Genomic DNA, 14984 nt, shown 5'->3' on the forward strand with positions numbered 1-14984 from the left:
TCTTTTCTTTTTTTTAAATGCATGCCAATGCAAGTCTTGCGTGTTTGACCCTCATAGCACATGTCAATACTTAGCTGGTGTGTTTGAACTTACTCTCCTCAGGCATCATTAGCAGTCCCACAGTCCTGAAGTTTGACCTCTTACAGATCCTGGATTGTGACCCAAAACCAGATGTTACAGTTGTAAATATGGACTTAAATAGACGGGCACATGGCCATTACCCCTACAAGATGTAAAAATACGATAGTCTGTTTATCCTTTGCAGCTATAGCAAAGTACGTTCTGGTAAAATTTTGCTTAATGCACAAGGCTTCGAATGAAAAGGGCCTTCCCCAAATCTTTCACACAACATTGTAAATGGTCTAAAAGGCTTTGCTTTGCTGATTGAGTGATTGAAGGACCTATAAGCATTCAGATGGACTATATTTCACCAACAAGTTGTCTTTGTATATTTTTTACTCAAGAAAATTAAACTAGCAGTAATTTCCAATCATATCAATATGTTTTGTATGTAAATAAGTATTGCCCTGGGAATGTTCCTTTTATTTTGCCCAAATCGATAAGCCGTGGTGGTGTGGCATCAGTGACGGAACTGGAGACCAACTTCGCTGCATAGCTGGTGTGGGAAAAGTACTATACTATAAAGTGGCAGTGTTTACTCATATTTTACATATCGTCGCTGTTGGATGGAATTCTTGCACCTCCCAAAAAAAAGACATCTTGCTTGAGTTTGTCATCAGAAAACAAGCGTGGTTTTACATTCCAAACGATGCAATAAGTGCCAAATGTTTGTTTGTTACAGTACAATGTAAACAGGTACAGTACTATATATTCTATAGCCATTTTACCTTTCATTCTCACATTTGGAAGACTTTTGACACTCAAACAACCCAACACAATCCAAAAACATGACACAGACGAATGAGGTTCATCATAGTGTGGTTTATTATACAGTGTATTCTAACAACCTCGCCATAAAACATATAAAATATAACAGTGCATATCCCTTATATACATTATTCATTCTCTCCACAGTCACACCCTAGTGGTGGTAAGCTACTTGTGCAGTCTGACGGAAGCGTGGCTGCCATTCTGTGCCTACGGCCCCTCCCACCACCACCAAACATCCAACCGCATTCATTCGTAGGCAATGTGGGTTAAGTGTCTTACCCAGGGACACAATGACGACATGCGCTCAGGCGGGGCTACGACCGGGCGACCCTCTGGTTGAAGGGCGTACACTTGATTTGACCTTGATTTGATTTTGACACTAATATTTTATAAGCCTTCGGCTCTCGCACAATTGTCGCTTGGCCTCGCCCCTAAGAACAGTATTTCCAGGAATCCCCCTTTTGGACAGGTCAAGGGATTCCTGGGAAAACTGGACCCCAGGAGAGAGGAGAATTGGGGGGGGGGGGCATGGAAAATTCCAGACTACATTCTTTCCATGGAATAAATGGCAAGGGACAAATTATGCAGTAAATAAAATTTTAATTGACAAAAAAAAAAAGGAAGAAAGAAATTTGAGATATCTATCAGGGAAAAGTTCATTTATTTCAATAGTTCAATTCTAAAAGTGAACTATATTTGCGATGCACCTGTAAACTTTCTAAATGTCGCTACTCTTATACTCTCTTTGTTGCCCTTTAGTTCTTAAAGTAGTCCATGAGGCCTGTGAAGCAGTCCTCCGTCCCGAGCTACAGTGCTTCATCTCAGACTACCAACTGACCAGAGATGCAGCACTGCACCATGGGCCGCAGGGAGGGAGAGGGAGAGAGAGAGAGAGAGAGAGAGAGAGAGGGAGTCCTGCAAACACACTTTTACATGAGAGCGGTAAACAGGAAATGACATTAACCCTCTGCGGACATAATTCAAACTTCCTGTGCTGTTCCCTCTCATGTTACACACTCGGATACCTCCACACGCATATACAACGTTTGAGATGATCTTGCACAAATGCTGGGAGGATATTTTGACATCTTAAAAATTCACACAATAGCGGACAGCAAAATGAATGATTATTTCTGAGATATGTATACATTTGTGAAAGTGTCGGAACTATTGCATGTCTTTGCTGTTATTATGATTGTATAACGACAAGAGTGTTATCGGTGTAATGAGTAGTTAGGATCATTTCGGCACTTGTATCTGCAGAGTTTGAAGGTCAACACATACATTGCGCAACTCGCACAATTTCTATGAAGCTGTTTATGTCTCTACTGTTATGTAAGAAGTGTATGATAATTGGGCCACCACCATTTGCTCTGTCAATGAGGATTGCCTTTACTATGAATGCTTCAAATTTTAAATCATCAATACGTTTTTCAAAATAGGACTTTAAGTGTGGCCGTTTCCGCATGGGAGACATTAACCCATATAAAAGCAAGGCAGCATAAAAAAATGGCTAAAATATTATTTTTATTTTTTTTACACAAATGTCTTTACCGATCAAATTATATGAAAATGATCCATAACATCGACACCTAAACACCTGCTAAAGTAAATGAATACTTCTCTGTCAGTGGCAAAGAAAACTGAGCATTGGTCATTTTGAAAAGGCAGATAAAGCTTTTGTTCAAGCCTAATGTTGTGGCCTATGATTGCACTGTATTAGAAAATGTCTCCCAAGTCACAAGCCTTACCCAAGCCAGAGTGAAGTGTCCATCAGTGAGCGGCATCGCCTCATCTCCGTGGCAACCCCTGATAAAACAAAATAGCATTTTAAATATAGCCTGACCGTGGCGTTTCTAACAAGTAGGCTAGTAGGACAGACAGAGGAAACATGGTGTTTTGCTGGAATATTCGAATAGACTGTGTTAGACTGGAAACTCTCTGCCGCCCCATATAAGGCCTTAGTGGCCCTTTTTATTTTTGGGATCATGGAAAATGGGATCACTGCACTGGATAAACATTCCCTCTTTTCAGACTGTGTGATTGCTCCCACAGATAGATTGTCACCCCTCCCTACTACCCAACCTCCAACCCCACCCAACCCCCTTTTCCAGCTGCCATACATTCCCTTTTCTAGTCGGGGGGGTCTCACTGGAAGGGCAGCAGAGGGAGGGGGAGCTTCATCTCCCTCTGCCTGGGCTCAACAAGTCCATATTAAGAAGAAAGGCCTCTCTCACACTCTCTCATGGTAGGCCAAGTCTCAAAGTCTGTTCTCAGGAAGTGTGATCTACTGTACATGTACACACTACTAATAAACTACCCTCTCTCAGCCTCTTTGAGTGTGTGTGTGTGTGTGTGTGTGAGACAAGTCAAAACCTGCATCCTGTTCCCAAGTGCTTGGGAAAATATGTGGAATGTGTGAAAATATAACATACTCATCAGGCATGTGCACACATAAAACTCCAAGAGGTGTCCAAGCACCTGCCCTTTTGCCCTTGATGAAAAAAAGTGACCTTTTTGCGGCAGCCCACTTTTTTTTCTTCATTCATCAGTATTAAAAAAGAAAAGAAAATACACTGTCATCAATTTCACCAGCTCAGTTTTGATACATGAGCTGGATTTATTTGAGTCATTGGGAGAATTGTACATTTCGCTGCAACCTTGATTTATTTGGGGTTAATCAGAGGCACTTTAAATGGTGGCAGGTGTGTGCTGACCCCTATTTCACATGAGTTTGAATGCAATTGCTTAGTTCTGAACACATTTATAAGAGGGTATGAGCATCTGCCCCAAAAAATGTCTGTACAGGTGCCTGATACTCATCAATCTTGATGTTCTAACTTATTTCTGGAACAATTTCACAATATATACTTCTACAGTACTGCTGTGCTGTACATGTGGCTAATAATGTGCAGAGCAAGCATAGATGCAAGGTAACTGAACCAAAACCTTTCGGTATTCATCTCAAACGTTTGCACAAGAACAACAGCACAGAGACAAGAGTCTACAACCATCATTAAAAAAAACAAAAAACACTGATTATCATTAATATTGAAATCATTTGACTTTTGTTAGAATAAGTGAATATAATTTTGTTTTACTAACATAAAAATAATGTACAGCAATGGTTCTCAAACGTTTTACACCAAGTACCACCATTAAAATACACATATTAGGTCAAAGCGAATTAAATTAAAAACTTAAATGAATTGCATATAAAAATAAAATAAAAATGTATTTCTAATAAAACATTTAAAAGAAACCGTTAAAGAATGAATGCAAATGTATCGTGCCTAAAGTTAAATACAACTGAACTGCACTTAAAAATATTACTGTACATGAACAGTAAAAAAAATTACCGTACTGAATATACTGTATGCAAGCTTCATATTAATATCTTTGATTGTATTTCGTTTGAGTAATGCGGTTGAGTAACAAGCCCTCGACATAGCTTATTAGATGCTCGTGCACACATAAAAGCACAAACTATAAGTCACAGCAGTCATCCCACATCAGCATACTATAACACCATTTAGTGTTGCTTTAATGAAATACCGTATAATAAAGCTCCACATCGCCAATTTTGTACATGAATACTGGCACAAATCGAATGGGGTCAGCAATAGTAATGACGAACATCAATGGTGTTTCTGCATTAACATCTAAATGGATTCCACTACTCTACATAATTCTACCACTCAAGTGGAAAAACACACTAAAGCACATTGACACATGACATTATAGTTAACCTGAATTTTCTGTGTGGAGGCAGACTCACGTCAGAGAGAGTGTTTGAGTGTGTTTATACAGGCCGTGATAACAACCAGAGAGCCATCTCTTCTGTTAAGCCAAACATTTCCTTATATGGTCGTATTTCCCCCTCCCCGTTCTGTAAATCTCACACACAGGAAACCCACTCCGTTTGACTTTATCCGCCTGTCGTACAAAGGGTCCGTTACACGCACAAGCACACGCGCACACACGCAGAGTTAAGTAGAGAAGGACAAAAGAGACCGTGGACAAACATAAATGAATCTGAGTGACTTTAAAAGTGTAAGTGCCACTGCCATTTTTGGAAGCTGAGGGGAGCACTATGATGAGAATGGCTACACAAGCGTCTGTTGGACATTCTTGATGACAGCAAGGGTCATTTTTGTACTTGTTTAAATTTATATATATATATTTTTTTTCATCCAGGGCAAAAGGCCAGGTGCTTGGACACCTATCGGGGTCTATGTGTGCATGTGCCTGAGTGAGAGCCTGTTATTGATTTGGACACACCTTCCCATTGAATCCATGAGCCAGTATGCCCAGTATTTTGCCTGCTACTGTATGTGTATTTGGGCTACACTGAAAAGAAAAAAAAAATAAAAGAAAAAAACTTTATATTTTACAAGGAATAGTCACATTATTATTATTATTTATTATTATTTATTTTTTTACAAGAATAAAGGTCTCGAGCATAAAACGTACAAGTAAATAAAACCATCAGCATGAGCATCCATCAATCTATTTTCGATACCACTTGTTCCCATGAGGGTCGCTGTTGAGCTGGAGCCTCACATAAGTACAACAACACAACTAGTTTGACCTCAACAATAAACAAAAAACCCTTCATAAGTAGACGTCAGGCAGAATGCGTGTGCGGCTTCCTCTTATGTGAAATTTACCCTGGGAATGATGCTCTTTTTGGTCCCTGAGGGGGACTGATGTGAGAGGGTGTGTGAGTGTGTTTGTGGGGGTTGGGGAGGGGGGGTCATGTGAAAGTTCTGTCAACCCAGTACAGCCCCTCACATCCCCAAGATGCTTTACTGCAAAGTAACTAAATCAAGCATTTCCTGCTCTCACTCTCTCACTTTTCTCAAGTACATTCCTCGACTGCGGTTGCCGTGACGTTCCTCACACCTTTTCTGAGATGGTACCGTGACTTTAATGCGGCGACTGGCTCTGTGTGTGCGTGTGTCTCACCTCTCGGAAATCTCCTTCCATCATCTATCTGTGAGTGAATGAGCACAGGCAGAGTTGAATTGTAGAGAATGCAAATTTATGAGTAAGATATGTGATAATAAAAAAAAAAAATATATATATATATATATGTACATATATATATATATATATATATAAGGGCTGTCAATCGATTAATTTTTTAATCAGATTAATCACACTTTTGAATTTTGATCAATCACAAGCACCAAATATACCACACATCGTATCATATTTTGCTTGGAGATGGTATTTTAAACGTGTTGTGCTTCAATGAAAAGAGAGTTCAGCGTTGCACTATACGCAGATGACCTTTGCTTTTCTCGAAAGTCCCATCAGAGCGACTTGAAGCAAAATTTACCGACAATCAGACCAGTCAGAGTGACCTCACTTATCTTTTCACCGGCGTAGGCATTGACCTGATGGCAACCTGCACCACATTTCAGATATCCATCCGCAGTTAAGGTAAAGGTGCACGTGTGGTCGGTACGGAAGCCGTTTCAAAAGTCTAGCTTTACAAAGACGAGTCGCTCAGTTTTCACTCACTCAAGAGGTATTAATTTTACAAAATATTCATCATCGTGGTTGTAGTTTGCAGTGGTGTAAGATGTCATGTTCAGAATTGCGTGTAATGTTTTGGTATGAGAGTCCAAAGCTGAGCATTCTTATCTTTGTAATGGCACAACTTTGAATATGGATTTCAGTATATTATTATCATAGCTGTACCTATTGTTGTGGCCGGCAAGTGTACTCTGTCTTAGGAGCTGTGTCTCATTAATGTTGCACCAAGTTGAAAATCAATCAACTATTCACAGCAACAACAACACAAATCTAATTTTACTTCATTTGAAACAGGTCCACTGGTATCCTGAGTCATAGAAATAGTCCGTATTAAATGGATGAGTATAAGAAAGGAGGAAATTGTGTTAAGGTTTGACTCTATATGACAGCTACCAAAATTCAACCACACAAAATCAACATTTTCACTATGTAATATTTGTTTATTGGTTTATTTAATATTGGTGTTAATGAACTTTCATTCGAGGCCCGATACCAGTTATGTCCCAATAAAAACAGTTTTATTACTATGGCATCATCTATGCATTTTCTATAGTGTTTGTCCTCATTAGGATCACAAGTGAGCTGGAGCCCATCCTAGCTGACTTTGGGCGAGGGACGGGGCATATCCTAGACTGGTCGCCAGCCAATCGCAGGGTCAGTCTGCAAAAATCCAAAATCTTACATAGGGACTTCATCTTATTTCTAATGAAAACATCTTTCTGTACTTATTCTCAGATTTGCTTTGACTTTTTTTTTCCAAAATTTACATCAAGACAAAAAGACTTAAAGATACTAAGTCTTAGTTTAAGAATCTTATCAAGTCAGTTCATACTAGTTCCCATTGGCAGATTTGTTTGACTTATTTTAGGGACAAAATGTCTCGTGAAAAGATCTGCCTATGGCATGAACTCAATTTGAAGATAGCATGAATTGACTTGAGATTCTTAAGACAAGATCTTGTAACGTAAACAAGTCTTTTGAAAAATGTCAAATCGAAACCATCTTAAAATAACTACAATAAGATGTTTTCACTAGAAATAAGAGAAATTAACAAGGATAGATTTTGCATTTTTGGAGCCCACAATGTGAGTAATGTTTTACGTTCACATAAAGATGGAAACACAAAGATATGGATGGGCGGAAACTGGGCCTAGTAATGTTTCTATCTATGTCACATTGTGTAATACAATTTACAAACTGTTCCCATGTCAAACTCAAACCTGAGGAATTATCAGTGTGAAATGAGTGCTTGCGTAGATTTGGAACCAATTTAATTACTGTATGAGCAAAGGAGGTTGTGCCAGTCTACATCTGCACTCAGTGGACAGTTCATTAGGTACACCTGCCCAGTCCAATGGGATCGAATATAAAAGCTGTATGAAAAATCCCGCCTTTCTAACGGGATCATGTTCATATGTAAGAAACACCTTTATGTAACACTTCGGTTGTATATATACTACACTGCACTACCTTTGTAAAGTTTCAATTTTTCATGCAGCTTTTGTACTGGATTGTACCCAAATACGGTAGGCGTCCCGCGAAAATATATTCAAAGGCTCAGCAAGCACTTTGCTAGGATTGTAACTGTCATACAGAGACTGTGACCCAAATTAAGTCAAACTGGCGGTGTCGAGGACGTTCAAGCAGATTTAAAATAACTTGGAAGAAAATAAGGTTCTGTTGTTGTACCTTGTTGGAAGATGTCACGTCATGGTCACTCGTCAGGTCTCTGAGAGGAGGTCTCGTCTGTTTCTTTGAACGCTCCCCGAAAACACTGATCAGCATCAGTGTGGGACCCCTCTGGCCTCTTTGTGTTGTCTTTATGAAGCAGATGAACTTTCAAGCCAACATTCCTCTGTTACCTTGTATGGTCACTGGAGGGCGGGTCCTGCGCCAGAGAATGGCCCCTCTCCACATGACGGATGGTGCTGATGTCAGAAGACCCAAGAGCCTTCGACTGGTGACCTGCGAAGCTTGTCTGGGAAAAGACCGAGGACGACTGGGAGAAAAGCAGAGACGAAGAGGTTAATGGGGGGTTAGAGGAGGACTGGGAAGAGACAGGAGTTGAAAAAACATAGAATGTGAGAAGAAATGTGAGGAGGGAAAATATATGAAAAGAAGGAGGAGTGAGTTTAGAGGGGATATAGTTCATTCAGTCAATGAGGAAAAAACGTTTGACATTTTTCATATTTCTTCTAAATTTGGGCTTTTTCTGCTCGGGCAGCTAAGTGGACAGCAGACTCAAATAGCATGTGGAACTGATTACACCGAGAGAAGGAAGAGGGTCATTATTTAGACTATCAAAGTGGGCGCACACACACATACACGCACGCACGCACACACACAAATTCAAGAAGCATTTGCGCCTTTAATAGTTCCCATCAGGACATTAGTGCATTACAGTCATTGTTGAGACTCGTGTGTTTGAAGTTCACCAAGCACACAAAGTTAAAAGTCAGCAAGGGTATTTATTTGAAACTTTAGAGACATAATCCATAGACCTCATTTGCATGGGAAACCCAAATCCCCAAAGCATATTTTTGTGGCGTTTTGATTGTTCAGCTACTAAGCACTTGGCTCCTTGTCGTCAGTCAGCATGTGGCCACAACTATGCCGCAACCGTCTTTTGTTTTCATGACCTTCTCACAGCAGTCATATAAATAAAGGATACAAGTGTGAATGCAGGAATTTGTTTTCACTGTCTGAGTCAGTATGGCATCAATGGAACACTCCAACCCTGATAATAATAAAGGTGTCCCATGTCTGTTTGTCATCTTGGTGAACCAGCGAATAATAGCTGCTAACCAACAAACAGATGGGCAAATAAATACAAATACAACACTTTGTCAACAGTTTGACTTTGGTGGAGGTTTACACTCTACTGAGTGATGATATTAAAGTCATTATAGTATTGTGAAAAACAACAAATCTCAAGGTGGTTTTGAGTTGCATTTGTTTTACAGTTACCTGCATTAATTTGGTGGATTTCTCATATCATTTGCTTGTTCAAGCTTTACGTCATCTCATCTTAAATGCATTTTGCGTGGTTTACACTGGCTAAACCATGCAACAGACTAGACTAGATTAGACTAGACTCCCTTTTTAAGGGAAAATAAATGTCTTTTAAATTTGACACACCACACGCAAGTGTCGTTTTCAACCCTGTCAAATGAATGATTAAAAAGCAAAATTTGCATAGTATATAAAATTTTTGGTTTTAAAGTCATGAAAAAAAATCAAGCCATTCTCTTTGCTCTAAAACGCTGTGGGCGGGTCCGCTCAATGCATGTAACCATGCCCTGTTCAACTGTCAATCAAATACCACTGCTACGACCTGGAAAAATGGTTGCTACTTCGTCTAGCATCTGTTTTATGCTGACGTTTCAGCCGTGGAAATGCATCATATTAAAGCCTGCAGTGACTGGAATATATCCTACCAGGCTGTCGCGTGGCTTTTCTAAGTGGCGACAACAAGGAGCTCTCAAGCTGCGACGCCCCCCCGAAGACCCTGTCCACACACAAATCACTGAATTCACTTTACAGCGTCTTTACACTTTGAAGGACTATTTATAACGAAAGTAGAAGACGTAGATCACACTGGTCTCAACCCTAAATATTTTTATGGATAACTACATTTTGATAGCTAGTTCAAAGTTTTATTAATTGTACAAGACTGATGATATTTAAACCAACATGCTTAAGGTAGATTGTGTCAAAGGTCTGTTATTATTAATAACTTTCAACTTCCAATGTGACTGTGTGTATTTTTGGTTCGTTTCCTTCATTGCCAAATGCTGATATCCATCCATACATTTTTGAACCGCTTATCACAGGTGAGGTGGGGGCTATCCAGGTGATTCAAATAAACAAGCAATCGTTAACACACACATTGGAACATATGAACATTTTAGCTTCTTTAATTAACCGACATACAGATATCTGGAATGTGGGAGGAAGCCAAAGTACCAGGGGAAACACGCAAAGACCCGACCTGAGATTAAAACTCAGAACCTCTTGACCTGAGGCCAACTACATGTACAACCAATGAGGATCTCATCTTGGTCAAAATACATTGTATTTTTGTTGAAAAGGTGCAAATGCAGTTTGAATTTCACGATTGAAGATTCAAAAAAATATGACAAATAACCTGAGAACACTTACAACGCTCATGTATTGGGTCCAGCTCAAGACGTTATTCCAACAATAGTTCACACAAAAAACATTGCCTTGTAAAATACATGGTGAACCTGTACTGTGTAGCACTGATCCAATATCAAACATAATTTCATAAGGGTTTCACAAAGAGTACAGTGAGTTTATTTTCTGGTAAGAGAAGATAAGCCGTGGAGTAGAAGAGGAACACTGATGAACATTCAGAAGAGGGGTGGCAATGAAGTGAGAAGGGTGAAGTGGGACTGGAGGTCTGCGTGTGAGGAGAGGGTTTGTGGAGTGGGAAATTAAAAAACAAAAAACAAAAGAGGGAGGATATGAATAAGGTATGAAAACATTCAAAGAAGTATTGGTATCGGGCCGATGCCATCCTTATTTCAAGGTATCGGGTTCTTGTGGAGGTTGCTGATACCAGCTGCTGATACTGAAAGCAAAAAAATAATCTCATGTCAAGCAAGTCCTCCTCGCCAGGAGTTGGCGCTACAGTAGAGTGGTTTCATAATTCATAATTACTATATCTATTATTGCGTGAATTAAAATTGTATTGATCAAAATTACTAGTGGTATCAGTACTTGGTATCGGTGAGTGCTCAAAAGTGAATACTCGTACTGTATTCATCTGAAAAAAAGTGGAATTGAAGTTTCCTAACCAGTACATAATCAGAAAATTTGATATTTCAAGAGATGACTGATAATTACTAGAACAAATAAAGTAGTATAAAGCTAGAGTAGGTGCATAGATACCAATAATTAATTTGACCTCGATCCTCCCCTTTCAATTATAGTCAGCAAAGACCTGATTATTAGACCTGAAGGACTCCAAGATGGTGAGAAATAAGATTCTTTGGTCTGATGGACCTAGATCGAACTTTTTGGCCTTAATTCTAAGCGGTATGTGTGGAGAAAACCAGGCACTGCTCATCACCTGTCCAATACAGTCCCAACAGTGAAGCATGGTGGTGGCAGCATCATGCTGTGGGGCTGTTTTTCAGCTGCAGGGACAGGACGACTGGTTGCAATCAAAGGAAAGATGAATGCGGCCAAGTACAGGGATGTCCTGGACGAAAATCTCCTCCAGTGGGCTCGGGACCTCAGACTGGGCCGAAGGTTCACCTTCCAACAAGACAATGACCTGAAGCACACAGCTAAAACAACAGAGTGGCTTCAGAACAACTCCGTGACTGTTCTTGAATGGCCCAGCCAGAGCCCTGACTTAAACCCAATTGAGCATCTCTGGAGAGACCTGAAAATGGCTGCCCACCAACGTTCACCATCCAACCTGACAGAACTGGAGAGGATCTGCAAGGAGGAATGGCAGAGGAAACCCAAATCCAGGTGTGAAAAACTTGTTGCATCATTACCAAAAAGACTCATGGCTGTATTAGCTCAGGGTGCTTCTATTAAATACTGAGCAAAGGGTCTGCATACTTATGGCTGTGTAATATTTCCGTTTTTCCATTTTCATAAATCTGCAAAAATTTCAACAGTTCTGTTTTTGTCTGTCAATATGGGGTGCTGTGTGTATGGTGGCAATATAACAAAGAGTGAAAAATTTAAGGGGGTCTTAATACTTTCCGTACCCACCGTATATATATATATGTATATATATATTTATATATATATATATATAGTTCATTTTAATTCATCTAAGCTTAGTGTGACATGTAGAAGTCAAAGGGGGCCAAGAAAGATGGATGAGTGAGAGCAGAACAAGCTCTTCTCCCCATCTGCTGTCTTTTGTGTCTTAATAAGGTAATGTTTGGACACGGTTCACTGTTTACAGCAGCTTACCAGACTGGGCCATTAGAGATGGCAACCAACCATGGACACACACACACGCACACACAGACCCGCACACACACACATACACACACCCGGTCACAAAAACTAACACACAATGCGGTCTTATCCCTCATATGGACAGAAGTCCAGCAAAAATTTAAGAACAAGGTAAACATGTTCATTCTGTTCATCTACGACAGGATGAGTAAAAAGCTTCTGAGTCTGACTACTGACGACTCTAAATCCTTTTAGTAAAACAAGAGGAGGTTTTGTGTTTCTCTCAGCGACCTCCATAAATGACACACTATTCGGAGCAAGGTCCAAAGTTCAAGGCCCTGGCTTGGATTTTGAAATTCTTAAAGGAAGAAAAGGGCCAGTTGGACAAAATATTCCTTTAGTTTGATGTGATGGATGCCAAAAGTCACTTTGCAAGACGATACTGTAATCATGTTTCAGTCACAATGTCAGACAGCATAAACTATCCATCCAGTTTTGACTGTTTGTCCTGTTCGGGGTCCAGTGACAAACATATATATATATATATGGCATTTGTGCCCGCGACCCTAGTGAGGAGAAGCGGCTCAGATAATGGATGGATGGATGGATGGCATTTGTGTAGAGTCATAGTTATACACGTAAAAGTAATGTAAAGTAAATACATTTAATTAGGGATGGGCGAGTACCAATACCAGGTATCGTGTCGGGCCGATATTGGCCTTATTTCAAGGTATCAGGTCCTCGTGAAGGCTGCTAATACCAGCCACCGATTCTTAAGGCAAAAAACCCTCTGACGAGTAAGTACTTCTCGCCAGTCGTTTGACACATTGGCAAATCATCATGTGTGTCGGAAAGAAACAAAGGTCTTTGTTCACAATCATCTGGCATTGTGTAAATCTAAATTTTATGTACCAAAAGTGGTATCGGCACTCGGTATCGGTGTCGATGAGTATTCATTCAGAATTGAATACTCGTACTCGTATCAGTCTATAAACAAAGTGGTCCCTAGTTTTATTATAAGTGCATTGTGGCTTAGTGTCTTGGTTTGGAGGAGACAAGTTACTGTAGACATTCTTTATGCACTATATGGACAAAAGTTATAAATAAATAAGCTGTAGAAGACAAAGGTACAACTTATAAAATTGAGAACAAAAGATGCTGAAATGAAGTATAAGCTATCTAAAATCCATCCATCCATTTTCCGAACCCTTTATCCTCACTCGGGTCGTGAGCGTGCTGGAGCCTACCCCAGCTATCTTTGGGCGAGAGGCGAGTACACCCTGAACTGGTCACCAGCCAATCGGAGGGCACATATAAACAAACAACCATTCGCGCTCACATTCACACCTACGGGCAATTTAGGGTCTGCAATTAACCTACCTGAAATGAAAATATTATTTTTGCTAAAATTATAGTCAGAGCTAACAAATTTAATATTTTGCCCATGTCAGTACTGACCTCGCAAAAGAAATTCCTGAGCAAAGAAACAAATATGACATACATAAATATATTAAAACCAACTACTCCTCCATGTTCCTTAGTAGGGTAAATGATAAGTATTAAAAATGTTGTAAAAACACTAAGAAACAAAAAGTCGACTGATTGCTATATTGACACGGCATTAGTAAAAACCATAAAACTTTCACATTCAGTACATATGTAACCTCTCACTCCCATCAAAATTTAAAACAGCAAATGTTCTTATAAAGATGGAGAGAAATATCTATTTACCAATTATAGACCAATATCATTCCTTCCACATTTTTCAAAAATTCTAGAAAATATACGTGACAACTTTATTGAAAAACAGAATATTTTAAGTACCAACCAATACAGCTTTAGAGCAACAAGGACCATCTCGATGGCAGTAATAGAAGTTGTGGAAGCAATAGCTATGATTATGTATAATAAAGAATTTATTGTTGGGATTTTTATAGATCTAAACAAAGCTTTTGATGCTATTGATCATAGTATATTAATGCACAAATTAGAGAAATATGGAATGAGAGGTTTGGTATCTACTGTAAGTGGATAAAAAGTTACCTAGATGACAGATATTGGTATGTATAGTTTAACAATGTAGAATCAAACACTTGAATGATCACGCTTGTGGTTCCACAAGGGTCTGTGCTAGGCCCTAAACTATTCGTTTTGTATATCAACGATATTTGCATTATCAGTGATACTCGGGGATGACACAACGCTTTATTACTATAGAAAAAAACCTGAAACAGCTTCAGATTATGGTGGAAAAAATATATAAATACACAAACAAAGTGGTTTGACCTTTAACAAGTTATCGCTCAATCTAAAAAAAAGACAACAAAGTTTATAGTTTTTGGCACTAGACAAATCAAACACCAAGTCCAAATCATGGTAAATTCAATTGAAATAGAAAGAGTCTATGAAAATATATTTATTGGAGTAGTAATTACTATTACTATGCTGGAAGTCTCACAAAGACAACATCAAAAGAAAAATGGAAAAATAGATCGGTATCATCTAAAAAAAAAATAAAAAAAATCAAGGATCTCCTAAATGAGAAATCATTATATACTGTACATTATATTCTTCATTGTTTCTGCCATACTTGACCTATT

At 39.2% G+C, this 14984-nt stretch overlaps 1 long non-coding RNA gene across 1 annotated transcript; it reads right to left on the bottom strand.

Annotated features, from left to right (window-relative positions):
- Positions 1-927: 927 nt before the first annotated feature.
- LOC133485074 (uncharacterized) lies at positions 928-8995 on the bottom strand. Its single transcript, XR_009790595.1, has 3 exons — positions 8125-8995; positions 5748-5887; positions 928-2700 (listed from the first exon to the last, which is right to left on the bottom strand). It is a non-coding gene; the product is annotated as an uncharacterized LOC133485074 (long non-coding RNA).
- Positions 8996-14984: the final 5989 nt, after the last annotated feature.

Source organism: Phyllopteryx taeniolatus, chromosome 10 (genome assembly GCF_024500385.1).
Source record: "Phyllopteryx taeniolatus isolate TA_2022b chromosome 10, UOR_Ptae_1.2, whole genome shotgun sequence".
NCBI lineage: Eukaryota > Metazoa > Chordata > Actinopteri > Syngnathiformes > Syngnathidae > Phyllopteryx > Phyllopteryx taeniolatus.